The sequence below is a fragment of the Leptodactylus fuscus genome, chromosome 6 (assembly GCF_031893055.1).
Source record: "Leptodactylus fuscus isolate aLepFus1 chromosome 6, aLepFus1.hap2, whole genome shotgun sequence".
NCBI classification, from domain to species: domain Eukaryota; kingdom Metazoa; phylum Chordata; class Amphibia; order Anura; family Leptodactylidae; genus Leptodactylus; species Leptodactylus fuscus.
In genome coordinates this window covers 46,071,946-46,085,242 of record NC_134270.1, presented here as the reverse complement: position 1 = coordinate 46,085,242, position 13,297 = coordinate 46,071,946, and the positions used below count along the sequence as shown (strand labels likewise).

Below are 13,297 nucleotides of genomic sequence, written 5' to 3'. Positions count from 1 at the left end.
TAGAGCAGGCTAGACTAGAGCAGAAAATCTCAGTAATCTAACATGAGCAGACTAGAATGGAGCGAGTACATGGAGGAGTCAGTAATCTAATCTGTAGATAAATATGTCGCTCAGTGTTCCCAAGGTTATGGTGCTCGGAGAGGACCTTCCATCTATTGAACCATAGTAATAAAGAACTCCAGGATTTATATACACTCACCGGCCACTTTATTAGGTACACCTGTCCAACTGCTCGTTAACACTTAATTTCTAATCAGCCAATCACATGGCGGCAACTCAGTGCATTTAGGCATGTAGACATGGTCAAGACAATCTCCTGCAGTTCAAACCGAGCATCAGTATGGGGAAGAAAGGTGATTTGAGTGCCTTTGAACGTGGCATGGTTGTTGGTGCCAGAAGGGCTGGTCTGAGTATTTCAGAAACTGCTGATCTACTGGGATTTTCACGCACAACCATCTCTAGGGTTTACAGAGAATGGTCCGAAAAAGAAAAAACATCCAGTGAGCGGCAGTTCTGTGGGTGGAAATGCGTTGTTGATGCCAGAGGTCAGAGGAGAATGGCCAGACTGGTTTGAGCTGATAGAATGGCAACAGTGACTCAAATAGCCACCCGTTACAACCAAGGTAGCCAGAAGAGCATCTCTGAACGCACAGTACGTCGAACTTTGAGGCAGATGGGCTACAGCAGCAGAAGACCACACCGGGTGTCACTCCTTTCAGCTAAGAACAGGAAACTGAGGCTACAATTTGCACAAGCTCATCGAAATTGGACAATTGAAGATTGGAAAAACGTTGCCTGGTCTGATGAGTCTCGATTTCTGCTGCGACATTCGGATGGTAGGGTCAGAATTTGGCGTCAACAACATGAAAGCATGGATCCATCCTGCCTTGTATCAACGGTTCAGGCTGGTGGTGGTGGTGTCATGGTGTGGGGAATATTTTCTTGGCACTCTTTGGGCCCCTTGGTACCAATTGAGCATCGTTGCAACGCCAAAGCCTACCTGAGTATTGTTGCTGACCATGTCCATCCCTTTATGACCACAATGTACCCAACATCTGATGGCTACTTTCAGCAGGATAATGCGCCATGTCATAAAGCTGGAATCATCTCAGACTGGTTTCTTGAACATGACAATGAGTTCACTGTACTCCAATGGCCTCCACGGTCACCAGATCTCAATCCAATAGAGCATCTTTGGGATGTGGTGGAACGGGAGATTCGCATCATGGATGTGCAGCCGACAAATCTGCGGCAACTGTGTGATGCCATCATGTCAGTATGGACCAAAATCTCTGAGGAATGCTTCCAGCACCTTGTTGAATCTATGCCACGAAGAATTGAGGCAGTTCTGAAGGCAAAAGGGGGTCCAACCCGTTACTAGCATGGTGTACCTAATAAAGTGGCCGGTGAGTGTATCTTTTCTTCAAAACTCCAATTTTATCATATCAAAACAACTAATGAAATGTTTCGGTCTCAATTTAGACCTTCATCAGCCATCGGATGTTGGAGAAATGGAGTACCAAGAGAAATTGAGGATGTTCCATTGGTCATAAGTTTCAATTCTTAAAAAGAGAACGTGTCAACATTTTTTAAACCAAGTTTTTATAGATGATGTCACAGCTTCCTACTCCCATCCTTGCACAGGTGTCTTGAAAACTCCCATAGACTTCAATGAGCTGGACTTCTGCCCGCAAAGGAAAGGTGCACACACACCCGAAACGAGAGTAGTAGCAGACACCGGAAACAACCCCATTAAAAGCAAAAGTGATATGTTTCACTATCTTGTTTTAATTTAAAATGTTTAAAATTAAAAAGGCAATACCTTCCATTTAACATCACTTTTAGAGATGAGCGAACACTGTTCGGAACAGCCGTTCCGAACAGCACGCTCCCATAGAAATGAATGGACCTAGCCGGCACGCTGGGGGTTAAGTGACCGGCCGCCAGCAAAGTGTACATGCCAGCTGCTTTCATTCATTTCTATGGGAGCGTGCTGTTCGGAACGGCTGATCCAAACAGTGTTCACTCATCTCTAATAATTTTCTATTGCAAAATGAAAATTTGACTATACATTGCTAATGTTTGGTCAGCATAATCTCTGCTATCTCAGCTTCCCCATTGACTTCATCACAAAGTGGTCACCAGAGTCATAGACTATGCTATACACAGGGTGCAGAAATAGTGTTGGGCAGACATTGCTTATACACAGCGCAGTATATGGGCCATGCACCAGTACTGTATCCCAGCTACCACTGACTTCAATGGGTGCTCAGCTGCCATGATGGCGCCCAGCTACTATATAGGGATCAGAGCCAACTGCTTCCGTCTCCATGTAGAATATGATATGGACATCAGAAATTGCCCAGTACAAGTGATCCCAGCATTCAGCCCCAAACCGATCAGATATATATATGTGGCGTAACTAGGAATGGTGGGGCTCCAAGGCAAACATTTGACATGGCCTGCTGATGTCGGCCATCTTCAATGATGGAAGAGACATCACTTGAACCGGGCTTGCGTCGCAATGCATAATGACGCAAGCCCGGTCCACGTGATGTCTGGGATGTCACCAAGTAGGCCCGAAGCCTTCCAGAGCATAGATGAGGTAATTAATAGAGATGAGCGAACACTAAAATGTTCGAGGTTCGAAATTCGATTCGAACAGCCGCTCAATGTTCGTGTGTTCGAACGTGTTTCGAACCCTATTATAGTCTATGGGGAACAGATACTCGTTAAGGGGGAAACCCAAATCCGTGTCTGGAGGGTCACCAAGTCCACTATGACACCCCAGGAAATGATGCCAACACCTCTGGAATGACACTGGGACAGCAGGGGAAGCATGTCTGGGGGCATCTAACACACCAAAGACCCTCTATTACCCCAACATCACAGCCTAACAACTACACACTTTACACACTCAATACCACCTCTCTGACAGTAGGAAAACACCTTGAAACATGTGTATTTGGCACTTGCAGTGAGGAGAGCTTGTCACCAGCAGTGAATTTGGCCCTTGTAGTAAGTTGAGGTTGGCACCAACATTTGTTTTGAAAATCAGGGTGGAGGGAGCCTCTAAACAGCCCAGTTTGGGCAAATTCATGGTGGAGGGAGCCTCTAAAACCCCCAGTTTGGACCAATTCATGGTGGAGGGAGCCTCTAAAAACCCCAGTTTGGACCAATTCATGGTGGAGGGAGCCTCTAAACAGCCCAGTTTGGGCAAATTCATGGTGGAGGGAGCCTCTAAAAACCCCAGTTTGGACCAATTCATGGTGGAGGGAGCCTCTAAAAACCCCAGTTTGGACCAATTCATGGTGGAGGGAGCCTCTAAACAGCCCAGTTTGGACCAATTCATGGTGGAGGGAGCCTCTAAAAACCCCAGTTTGGGCAAATTCATGGTGGAGGGAGCCTCTAAAAACCCCAGTTTGGACCAATTCATGGTGGAGGGAGCCTCTAAAAAACCCAGTTTAGACCAATTCATGATGGAGGGAGCCTCTAAACAGCCCAGTTTGGGCAAATTCATGGTGGAGGGAGCCTCTAAAAACCCCCAGTTTGGACCAATTCATGGTGGAGGGAGCCTCTAAAAACCCCAGTTTGGACCAATTCATGGTGGAGGGAGCCTCTAAACAGCCCAGTTTGGGCAAATTCATGGTGGAGGGAGCCTCTAAACAGCCCAGTTTGGGCAAATTCATGGTGGAGGGAGCCTCTAAAAACCCCAGTTTGGACCAATTCATGGTGGAGGGAGCCTCTAAAAACCCCAGTTTGGACCAATTCATGGTGGAGGGAGCCTCTAAAAACCCCAGTTTGGACCAATTCATGATGGAGGGAGCCTCTAAACAGCCCAGTTTGGGCAAATTCATGGTGGAGGGAGCCTCTAAAAACCCCAGTTTGGACCAATTCATGGTGGAGGGAGCCTCTAAACAGCCCAGTTTGGGCAAATTCATGGTGGAGGGAGCCTCTAAACAGCCCAGTTTGGGCAAATTCATGGTGGAGGGAGCCTCTAAAAACCCCAGTTTGGACCAATTCATGGTGGAGGGAGCCTCTAAAAACCCCAGTTTGGACCAATTCATGGTGGAGGGAGCCTCTAAAAACCCCAGTTTGGACCAATTCATGATGGAGGGAGCCTCTAAACAGCCCAGTTTGGACCAATTCATGATGGAGGGAGCCTCTAAACAGCCCAGTTTGGGCAAATTCATGGTGGAGGGAGCCTCTAAAAACCCCCAGTTTGGACCAATTCATGGTGGAGGGAGCCTCTAAACAGCCCAGTTTGGGCAAATTCATGGTGGAGGGAGCCTCTAAACAGCCCAGTTTGGGCAAATTCATGGTGGAGGGAGCCTCTAAACAGCCCAGTTTGGGCAAATTCATGGTGGAGGGAGCCTCTAAAAACCCCAGTTTGGACCAATTCATGGTGGAGGGAGCCTCTAAAAACCCCAGTTTGGACCAATTCATGGTGGAGGGAGCCTCTAAAAACCCCAGTTTGGACCAATTCATGATGGAGGGAGCCTCTAAACAGCCCAGTTTGGGCAAATTCATGGTGGAGGGAGCCTCTAAAAACCCCAGTTTGGACCAATTCATGGTGGAGGGAGCCTCTAAACAGCTCAGTTTGGGCAAATTCATGGTGGAGGGAGCCTCTAAACAGCCCAGTTTGGGCAAATTCATGGTGGAGGGAGCCTCTAAAAACCCCAGTTTGGACCAATTCATGGTGGAGGGAGCCTCTAAAAACCCCAGTTTGGACCAATTCATGGTGGAGGGAGCCTCTAAACAGCCCAGTTTGGGCAAATTCATGGTGGAGGGAGCCTCTAAACAGCCCAGTTTGGGCAAATTCATGGTGGAGGGAGCCTCTAAAAACCCCAGTTTGGACCAATTCATGGTGGAGGGAGCCTCTAAAAACCCCAGTTTGGACCAATTCATGGTGGAGGGAGCCTCTAAACAGCCCAGTTTGGACCAATTCATGGTGGAGGGAGCCTCTAAAAACCCCAGTTTGGACCAATTCATGGTGGAGGGAGCCTCTAAACAGCCCAGTTTGGACCAATTCATGGTGGAGGGAGCCTCTAAAAACCCCAGTTTGGACCAATTCATGGTGGAGGGAGCCTCTAAACAGCCCAGTTTGGGCAAATTCATGGTGGAGGGAGCCTCTAAACAGCCCAGTTTGGGCAAATTCATGGTGGAGGGAGCCTCTAAAAACCCCAGTTTGGACCAATTCATGGTGGAGGGAGCCTCTAAAAACCCCAGTTTGGACCAATTCATGGTGGAGGGAGCCTCTAAAAACCCAAGTTTGGACCAATTCATGATGGAGGGAGCCTCTAAACAGCCCAGTTTGGGCAAATTCATGGTGGAGGGAGCCTCTAAAAACCCCCAGTTTGGACCAATTCATGGTGGAGGGAGCCTCTAAAAACCCCAGTTTGGACCAATTCATGGTGGAGGGAGCCTCTAAACAGCTCAGTTTGGGCAATTTCATGGTGGAGGGAGCCTCTAAACAGCCCAGTTTGGGCAAATTCATGGTGGAGGGAGCCTCTAAAAACCCCAGTTTGGACCAATTCATGGTGGAGGGAGCCTCTAAAAACCCCAGTTTGGACCAATTCATGGTGGAGGGAGCCTCTAAACAGCCCAGTTTGGACCAATTCATGGTGGAGGGAGCCTCTAAAAACCCCAGTTTGGACCAATTCATGGTGGAGGGAGCCTCTAAAAACCCCAGTTTGGACCAATTCATGGTGGAGGGAGCCTCTAAAAACCCCAGTTTGGACCAATTCATGATGGAGGGAGCCTCTAAACAGCCCAGTTTGGGCAAATTCATGGTGGAAAGAGCCTCTAAAAACCCCCAGTTTGGACCAATTCATGGTGGAGGGAGCCTCTAAAAACCCCAGTTTGGACCAATTCATGGTGGAGGGAGCCTCTAAACAGCCCAGTTTGGGCAAATTCATGGTGGAGGGAGCCTCTAAACAGCCCAGTTTGGGCAAATTCATGGTGGAGGGAGCCTCTAAAAACCCCAGTTTGGACCAATTCATGGTGGAGGGAGCCTCTAAAAACCCCAGTTTGGACCAATTCATGGTGGAGGGAGCCTCTAAAAACCCCAGTTTGGACCAATTCATGATGGAGGGAGCCTCTAAACAGCCCAGTTTGGGCAAATTCATGGTGGAGGGAGCCTCTAAAAACCCCAGTTTGGACCAATTCATGGTGGAGGGAGCCTCTAAACAGCTCAGTTTGGGCAAATTCATGGTGGAGGGAGCCTCTAAACAGCCCAGTTTGGGCAAATTCATGGTGGAGGGAGCCTCTAAAAACCCCAGTTTGGACCAATTCATGGTGGAGGGAGCTTCTAAAAACCCCAGTTTGGACCAATTCATGGTGGAGGGAGCCTCTAAACAGCCCAGTTTGGGCAAATTCATGGTGGAGGGAGCCTCTAAACAGCCCAGTTTGGGCAAATTCATGGTGGAGGGAGCCTCTAAAAACCCCAGTTTGGACCAATTCATGGTGGAGGGAGCCTCTAAAAACCCCAGTTTGGACCAATTCATGGTGGAGGGAGCCTCTAAAAACCCCAGTTTGGACCAATTCATGGTGGAGGGAGCCTCTAAAAACCCCAGTTTGGACCAATTCATGATGGAGGGAGCCTCTAAACAGCCCAGTTTGGGCAAATTCATGGTGGAGGGAGCCTCTAAAAACCCCCAGTTTGGACCAATTCATGGTGGAGGGAGCCTCTAAAAACCCCAGTTTGGACCAATTCATGGTGGAGGGAGCCTCTAAACAGCCCAGTTTGGGCAAATTCATGGTGGAGGGAGCCTCTAAACAGCCCAGTTTGGGCAAATTCATGGTGGAGGGAGCCTCTAAAAACCCCAGTTTGGACCAATTCATGGTGGAGGGAGCCTCTAAAAACCCCAGTTTGGACCAATTCATGGTGGAGGGAGCCTCTAAAAACCCCAGTTTGGACCAATTCATGATGGAGGGAGCCTCTAAACAGCCCAGTTTGGGCAAATTCATGGTGGAGGGAGCCTCTAAAAACCCCAGTTTGGACCAATTCATGGTGGAGGGAGCCTCTAAACAGCCCAGTTTGGGCAAATTCATGGTGGAGGGAGCCTCTAAACAGCCCAGTTTGGGCAAATTCATGGTGGAGGGAGCCTCTAAAAACCCCAGTTTGGACCAATTCATGGTGGAGGGAGCCTCTAAAAACCCCAGTTTGGACCAATTCATGGTGGAGGGAGCCTCTAAAAACCCCAGTTTGGACCAATTCATGATGGAGGGAGCCTCTAAACAGCCCAGTTTGGACCAATTCATGATGGAGGGAGCCTCTAAACAGCCCAGTTTGGGCAAATTCATGGTGGAGGGAGCCTCTAAAAACCCCCAGTTTGGACCAATTCATGGTGGAGGGAGCCTCTAAACAGCCCAGTTTGGGCAAATTCATGGTGGAGGGAGCCTCTAAACAGCCCAGTTTGGGCAAATTCATGGTGGAGGGAGCCTCTAAACAGCCCAGTTTGGGCAAATTCATGGTGGAGGGAGCCTCTAAAAACCCCAGTTTGGACCAATTCATGGTGGAGGGAGCCTCTAAAAACCCCAGTTTGGACCAATTCATGGTGGAGGGAGCCTCTAAAAACCCCAGTTTGGACCAATTCATGATGGAGGGAGCCTCTAAACAGCCCAGTTTGGGCAAATTCATGGTGGAGGGAGCCTCTAAAAACCCCAGTTTGGACCAATTCATGGTGGAGGGAGCCTCTAAACAGCTCAGTTTGGGCAAATTCATGGTGGAGGGAGCCTCTAAACAGCCCAGTTTGGGCAAATTCATGGTGGAGGGAGCCTCTAAAAACCCCAGTTTGGACCAATTCATGGTGGAGGGAGCCTCTAAAAACCCCAGTTTGGACCAATTCATGGTGGAGGGAGCCTCTAAACAGCCCAGTTTGGGCAAATTCATGGTGGAGGGAGCCTCTAAACAGCCCAGTTTGGGCAAATTCATGGTGGAGGGAGCCTCTAAAAACCCCAGTTTGGACCAATTCATGGTGGAGGGAGCCTCTAAAAACCCCAGTTTGGACCAATTCATGGTGGAGGGAGCCTCTAAACAGCCCAGTTTGGACCAATTCATGGTGGAGGGAGCCTCTAAAAACCCCAGTTTGGACCAATTCATGGTGGAGGGAGCCTCTAAACAGCCCAGTTTGGACCAATTCATGGTGGAGGGAGCCTCTAAAAACCCCAGTTTGGACCAATTCATGGTGGAGGGAGCCTCTAAACAGCCCAGTTTGGGCAAATTCATGGTGGAGGGAGCCTCTAAACAGCCCAGTTTGGGCAAATTCATGGTGGAGGGAGCCTCTAAAAACCCCAGTTTGGACCAATTCATGGTGGAGGGAGCCTCTAAAAACCCCAGTTTGGACCAATTCATGGTGGAGGGAGCCTCTAAAAACCCAAGTTTGGACCAATTCATGATGGAGGGAGCCTCTAAACAGCCCAGTTTGGGCAAATTCATGGTGGAGGGAGCCTCTAAAAACCCCCAGTTTGGACCAATTCATGGTGGAGGGAGCCTCTAAAAACCCCAGTTTGGACCAATTCATGGTGGAGGGAGCCTCTAAACAGCTCAGTTTGGGCAATTTCATGGTGGAGGGAGCCTCTAAACAGCCCAGTTTGGGCAAATTCATGGTGGAGGGAGCCTCTAAAAACCCCAGTTTGGACCAATTCATGGTGGAGGGAGCCTCTAAAAACCCCAGTTTGGACCAATTCATGGTGGAGGGAGCCTCTAAACAGCCCAGTTTGGACCAATTCATGGTGGAGGGAGCCTCTAAAAACCCCAGTTTGGACCAATTCATGGTGGAGGGAGCCTCTAAAAACCCCAGTTTGGACCAATTCATGGTGGAGGGAGCCTCTAAAAACCCCAGTTTGGACCAATTCATGATGGAGGGAGCCTCTAAACAGCCCAGTTTGGGCAAATTCATGGTGGAGGGAGCCTCTAAAAACCCCCAGTTTGGACCAATTCATGGTGGAGGGAGCCTCTAAAAACCCCAGTTTGGACCAATTCATGGTGGAGGGAGCCTCTAAAAACCCCAGTTTGGACCAATTCATGGTGGAGGGAGCCTCTAAACAGCCCAGTTTGGACCAATTCATGGTGGAGGGAGCCTCTAAAAACCCCAGTTTGGACCAATTCATGGTGGAGGGAGCCTCTAAACAGCCCAGTTTGGACCAATTCATGGTGGAGGGAGCCTTTAAAAACCCCAGTTTGGACCAATTCATGGTGGAGGGAGCCTCTAAACAGCCCAGTTTGGACCAATTCATGGTGGAGGGAGCCTCTAACCAGCAGAGTTGGTGGAAATCAGGGTGGAGGGAGCCTCTAACCAGCAGAGTTGGGGGAAATCAGGGTGGAGGTGGCCTAGTATTAGCAGAATTGTGCAACGCTTATGGTGGATGAGTATGAGGATGCGGAGGAATTGGAGAGGTTGAGTACAGACATGGAGTTTCATGTTGGGGTGCTTTACACAGGTGGGCACAAAAATGAAGGCTCTATCCAGTGGTGGTTCATTTTTATCAAAGTGAGCCGGTCGGCACTCTCAGCTGACAGACGGGTGCGCTTGTCAGTGATGATGCCACCGGCTGCACTGAACACCCTCTCAGATAGGACGCTGGCGGCAGGACAGGATAGCACCTCCAAGGCATATAGGGCAAGTTCAAGCCACAGGTCCAACTTCGACACCCAATACGTGTAGGGCGCAGAGGGGTCGGAGAGGACAGGGCTGTGGTCGGAAAGGTATTCCCGCAACATGCGCCTATACTTCTCACGCCTGGTGACACTAGGACCCTCCGTGGCGGCACTTTGGCGAGGGGGTGCCATCAAGGTGTCCCAGACCTTAGACAGTGTGCCCCTCGTTTGTGTGGATCGGTGAGAACTTGGTTGCCTACTGGAGGAACTGCCCTCCCTGCCGCCAACGTCACATGCTGGAAACATCTCCATCATATTCTGCACCAATTGCCTGTGGCAAGCATTGATGCGATTGGCCCTCCCCTCTACCGGAATAAAAGACGAGATGTTGTTTTTATACCGGGGGTCAAGGATAGCAAAGATCCAGTACTGGTTGTCCTCCATGATTTTGACAATACGCTTGTCGGTTGTAAAGCACCCCAACATGAACTCAGCCATGTCTGCCACAGTGTTAGTTGGCATGACTCCTCTGGCCCCACCGGAAAGTTCAATCTCCATTTCCTCCTTATCCTCCATGTCTACCCATCCGCGCTGCAACAATGGGACGATTCGAAGTTGCCCGGAAGCCTCCTGTATCACCATCACATCATCGGACAACTCTTCTTCCTCCTCCTCCTCCTCCTCCTCCTCCTCCTCCTCCTCCATTAAACGCAGTGAAGCGGACAGATGTGTGGACCTACTCTCCAGCTGTGACGGATCGGATGCTATCCCTAACTCCTCTGTGTGATCTGAGTTATCCCTGATGTCAATCAGGGATTCTCTCAGAACACACAAGAGCGGGATTGTAAGGCTCACCATCGCATCCTCAGAGCTCACCCTCCTTGTGGACTCCTCAAAGACCCGTAGGATGTCACAAAGGTCTCTCATCCATGGCCACTCATGGATGTGAAACTGAGGCAGCTGACTTTGTGGCACCCTAGGGTTTTGTAGCTGGTATTCCATCAAAGGTCTCTGCTGCTCAACCACTCTATTCAACATCTGAAACGTTGAGTTCCAGCGTGTGGGGACGTCGCACAAAAGCCGGTGTTGTGGCACATGCAGGCGTTGCTGGAGAGATTTTAAGCTAGCAGCGGCTACTGTCGACTTGCGAAAGTGAGTGCACATGCGCCGCACTTTCACCAGTAGCTCTGGAACATTGGGGTAGCTCTTTAGGAAACGTTGCACCACTAGGTTGAAGACGTGGGCCAGGCATGGAACATGTTGGAGTCCGGCAAGCTCCAGAGCTGCTACCAGGTTCCGGCCGTTATCACAAACAACCATGCCTGGGCCCAGGTGCAGCGGCTCAAACCATATTGCCGTCTCATCGAGGAGGGCATCCCTCACCTCGGAGGCAGTGTGCTGTCTGTCCCCCAAGCTGATCAGCTTCAGCACAGCCTGCTGACGTCTACCAACGCCAGTGCTGCAACGTTTCCAACTCGTAGCTGGGGTCAATCTAACAGCGGAGGAGGAGGCGGTGGCGGAGGAGGAGGCGGTGGCGGAGGAGGAGGCGGTAGAGGAGGAGGAGGAGGGGGGTGTTCTTCTCGTGTCCCTGCCAGGAATGTTAGGCGGGGAGACGAGGTACACCGGGCCAGTTTGGCAAGCAGTCCCAGCCTCAACTACATTCACCCAGTGTGCCGTCAGTGAAATGTAGCGTCCCTGTCCGCATGCACTTGTCCACGCGTCGGTGGTCAAGTGGACCTTTGTGCAAAGCGCGGAACTAAGGGCCCGCCTGATGTTGAGTGACACGTGCTGGTGCAAGGCGGGGACGGCACACCGGGAGAAGTAGTGACGGCTAGGGACGGCATAGCGAGGTGCCGCAGTTGCCATCAGGTCCAGGAAGGCGGGAGTTTCAACAAGCTGGAACGCCAACATCTCCTGGGCCAGCAGTTTAGCGATGTTGGCGTTCAAGGCTTGCGCGTGTGGGTGGTTAGCAGTGTATTTCTGCCGCCGCTCCAATGTCTGAGAGATGGTGGGTTGTTGTAAAGAAGCGCCTGATGGTGCCTCTGATGGTGCAGGAGAAGGAGATAAGACAGGAACAGGGGAGGATGAGGGAGAAGTCAACAAAGTGGCGGAGGCAGATGAAGTGGTGTCCTGGCTCGTCCTCTGGAGTGCATCGCCAGCACAGTCAGCAGTGGCAGTGGCAGAGGCAGTGGCAGAGGCAGAGGCAGTGGCAGTGGCGTGAACAGCAGGCGGCCTTTGTCCTGCCGTTGCTGCCTGCCACTGATTCCAGTGCTTGGATTCCAAATGACGGCGCATTGAAGTGGTGGACAGGTTGCTCTTCTCAGAGCCCCTAATCAATTTCGAGAGGCAAATTGTGCAGACAACACTATATCTGTCCTCGGCGCATTCCTTGAAAAAACTCCACACCTTCGAGAAACGTGCCCTCGAGGTGGGAGTTTTTCGGGGCTGGGTACGAACTGGAACATCTTGGGAGATTCCGGGTGTGGCCTGGCTTCGCCTAAGCTGCTGACCTCTGCCTCTGCCTCTAGCTACCCTTTTTGGTGCTGCACCTGCCTCAACATCCACACTACTTTCCCCGCTTGACATCCCCCCTGTCCAGGTCGGGTCAGTGTCCTCATCATCCACCACTTCCTCTTCCAACTCCTGTCTCATCTCCTCCTCCCGCACAATGCGCCGGTCAACTGGATGCCCTGACGGCAACTGCGTCACATCATCGTCGATGAGGGTGGGTTGCTGGTCATCCACCACCAAATCGAACGGAGATGGAGGAGACTCTAGTGTTTGAGCATCTGGACACAGATGCTCCTCTGTTAGGTTCGTGGAATCGTGACGTGGAGAGGCAGGTTGAGGGACAATGAAAGGAGCGGAGAACAGCTCTGGGGAGCAGGGACAGTTGGGGTTATTGTTCTGTGAAGCTTGGGAATTTTGGGAGGAAGGAGGACAAGACTGTTGGGTAATAGGAGGAGAAGAGGCAGAGTCTGACTGGCTGCTGGACAATGTGCTGTAAGCGTTCTCTGACAGCCATTGCAAGACCTGTTCCTGGTTCTCGGGCCTACTAAGGTTTGTACCCTGCAGTTTAGTTAATGTGGCAAGCAACCCTGGCACTGTGGAGTGGCGCAATGCTTGCTGCCCCACAGGAGTAGGCACGGGACGCCCTGTGGCTTCACTGCTACCTTGCTCCCCAGAACCATTCCCCCTACCTCGCCCACGGCCTCGTCCACGTCCCTTTCCGGGAGCCTTGCGCATTTTGAATTCCCAGTTAGAAATTGGCACTATATACCAGTAGCAAAAATTGTGGGTGCACGTAACCCCAATATATTCTTTGAATTACCAGTCAGAAACTGGCACTATATGGCAGTAGCAAGAAATGAGGGTATTTGTAACCCCAATATATTCTTTGAATTCCCAGTCAGACAATGGCACTATATACCAGTAGCAAGAAATGAGGGTATTTGTAACCCCAATATATTCTTTGAATTCCCAGTCAGACAATGGCACTGTATACCAGTAGCAAGAAATGAGGGTATTTATAACCCCAATATATTCTTTGAATTACCAGTCAGAAACTGGCACTATATGGCAGTAGCAAGAAATGAGGGTATTTGTAACCCCAATATATTCTTTGAATTCCCAGTCAGACAATGACACTATATACCAGTAGCAAGAAATGAGGGTATTTGTAACCCCAATATATTC

General features: G+C 50.4%; 1 protein-coding gene across 1 annotated transcript in view; it reads right to left on the bottom strand.

Annotated features, from left to right (window-relative positions):
• Positions 1-13,297, bottom strand: part of LOC142210586 (arylacetamide deacetylase-like 4) — a 54,827-nt gene that overhangs the window by 29,589 nt on the left and 11,941 nt on the right. The window lies entirely within an intron of this gene.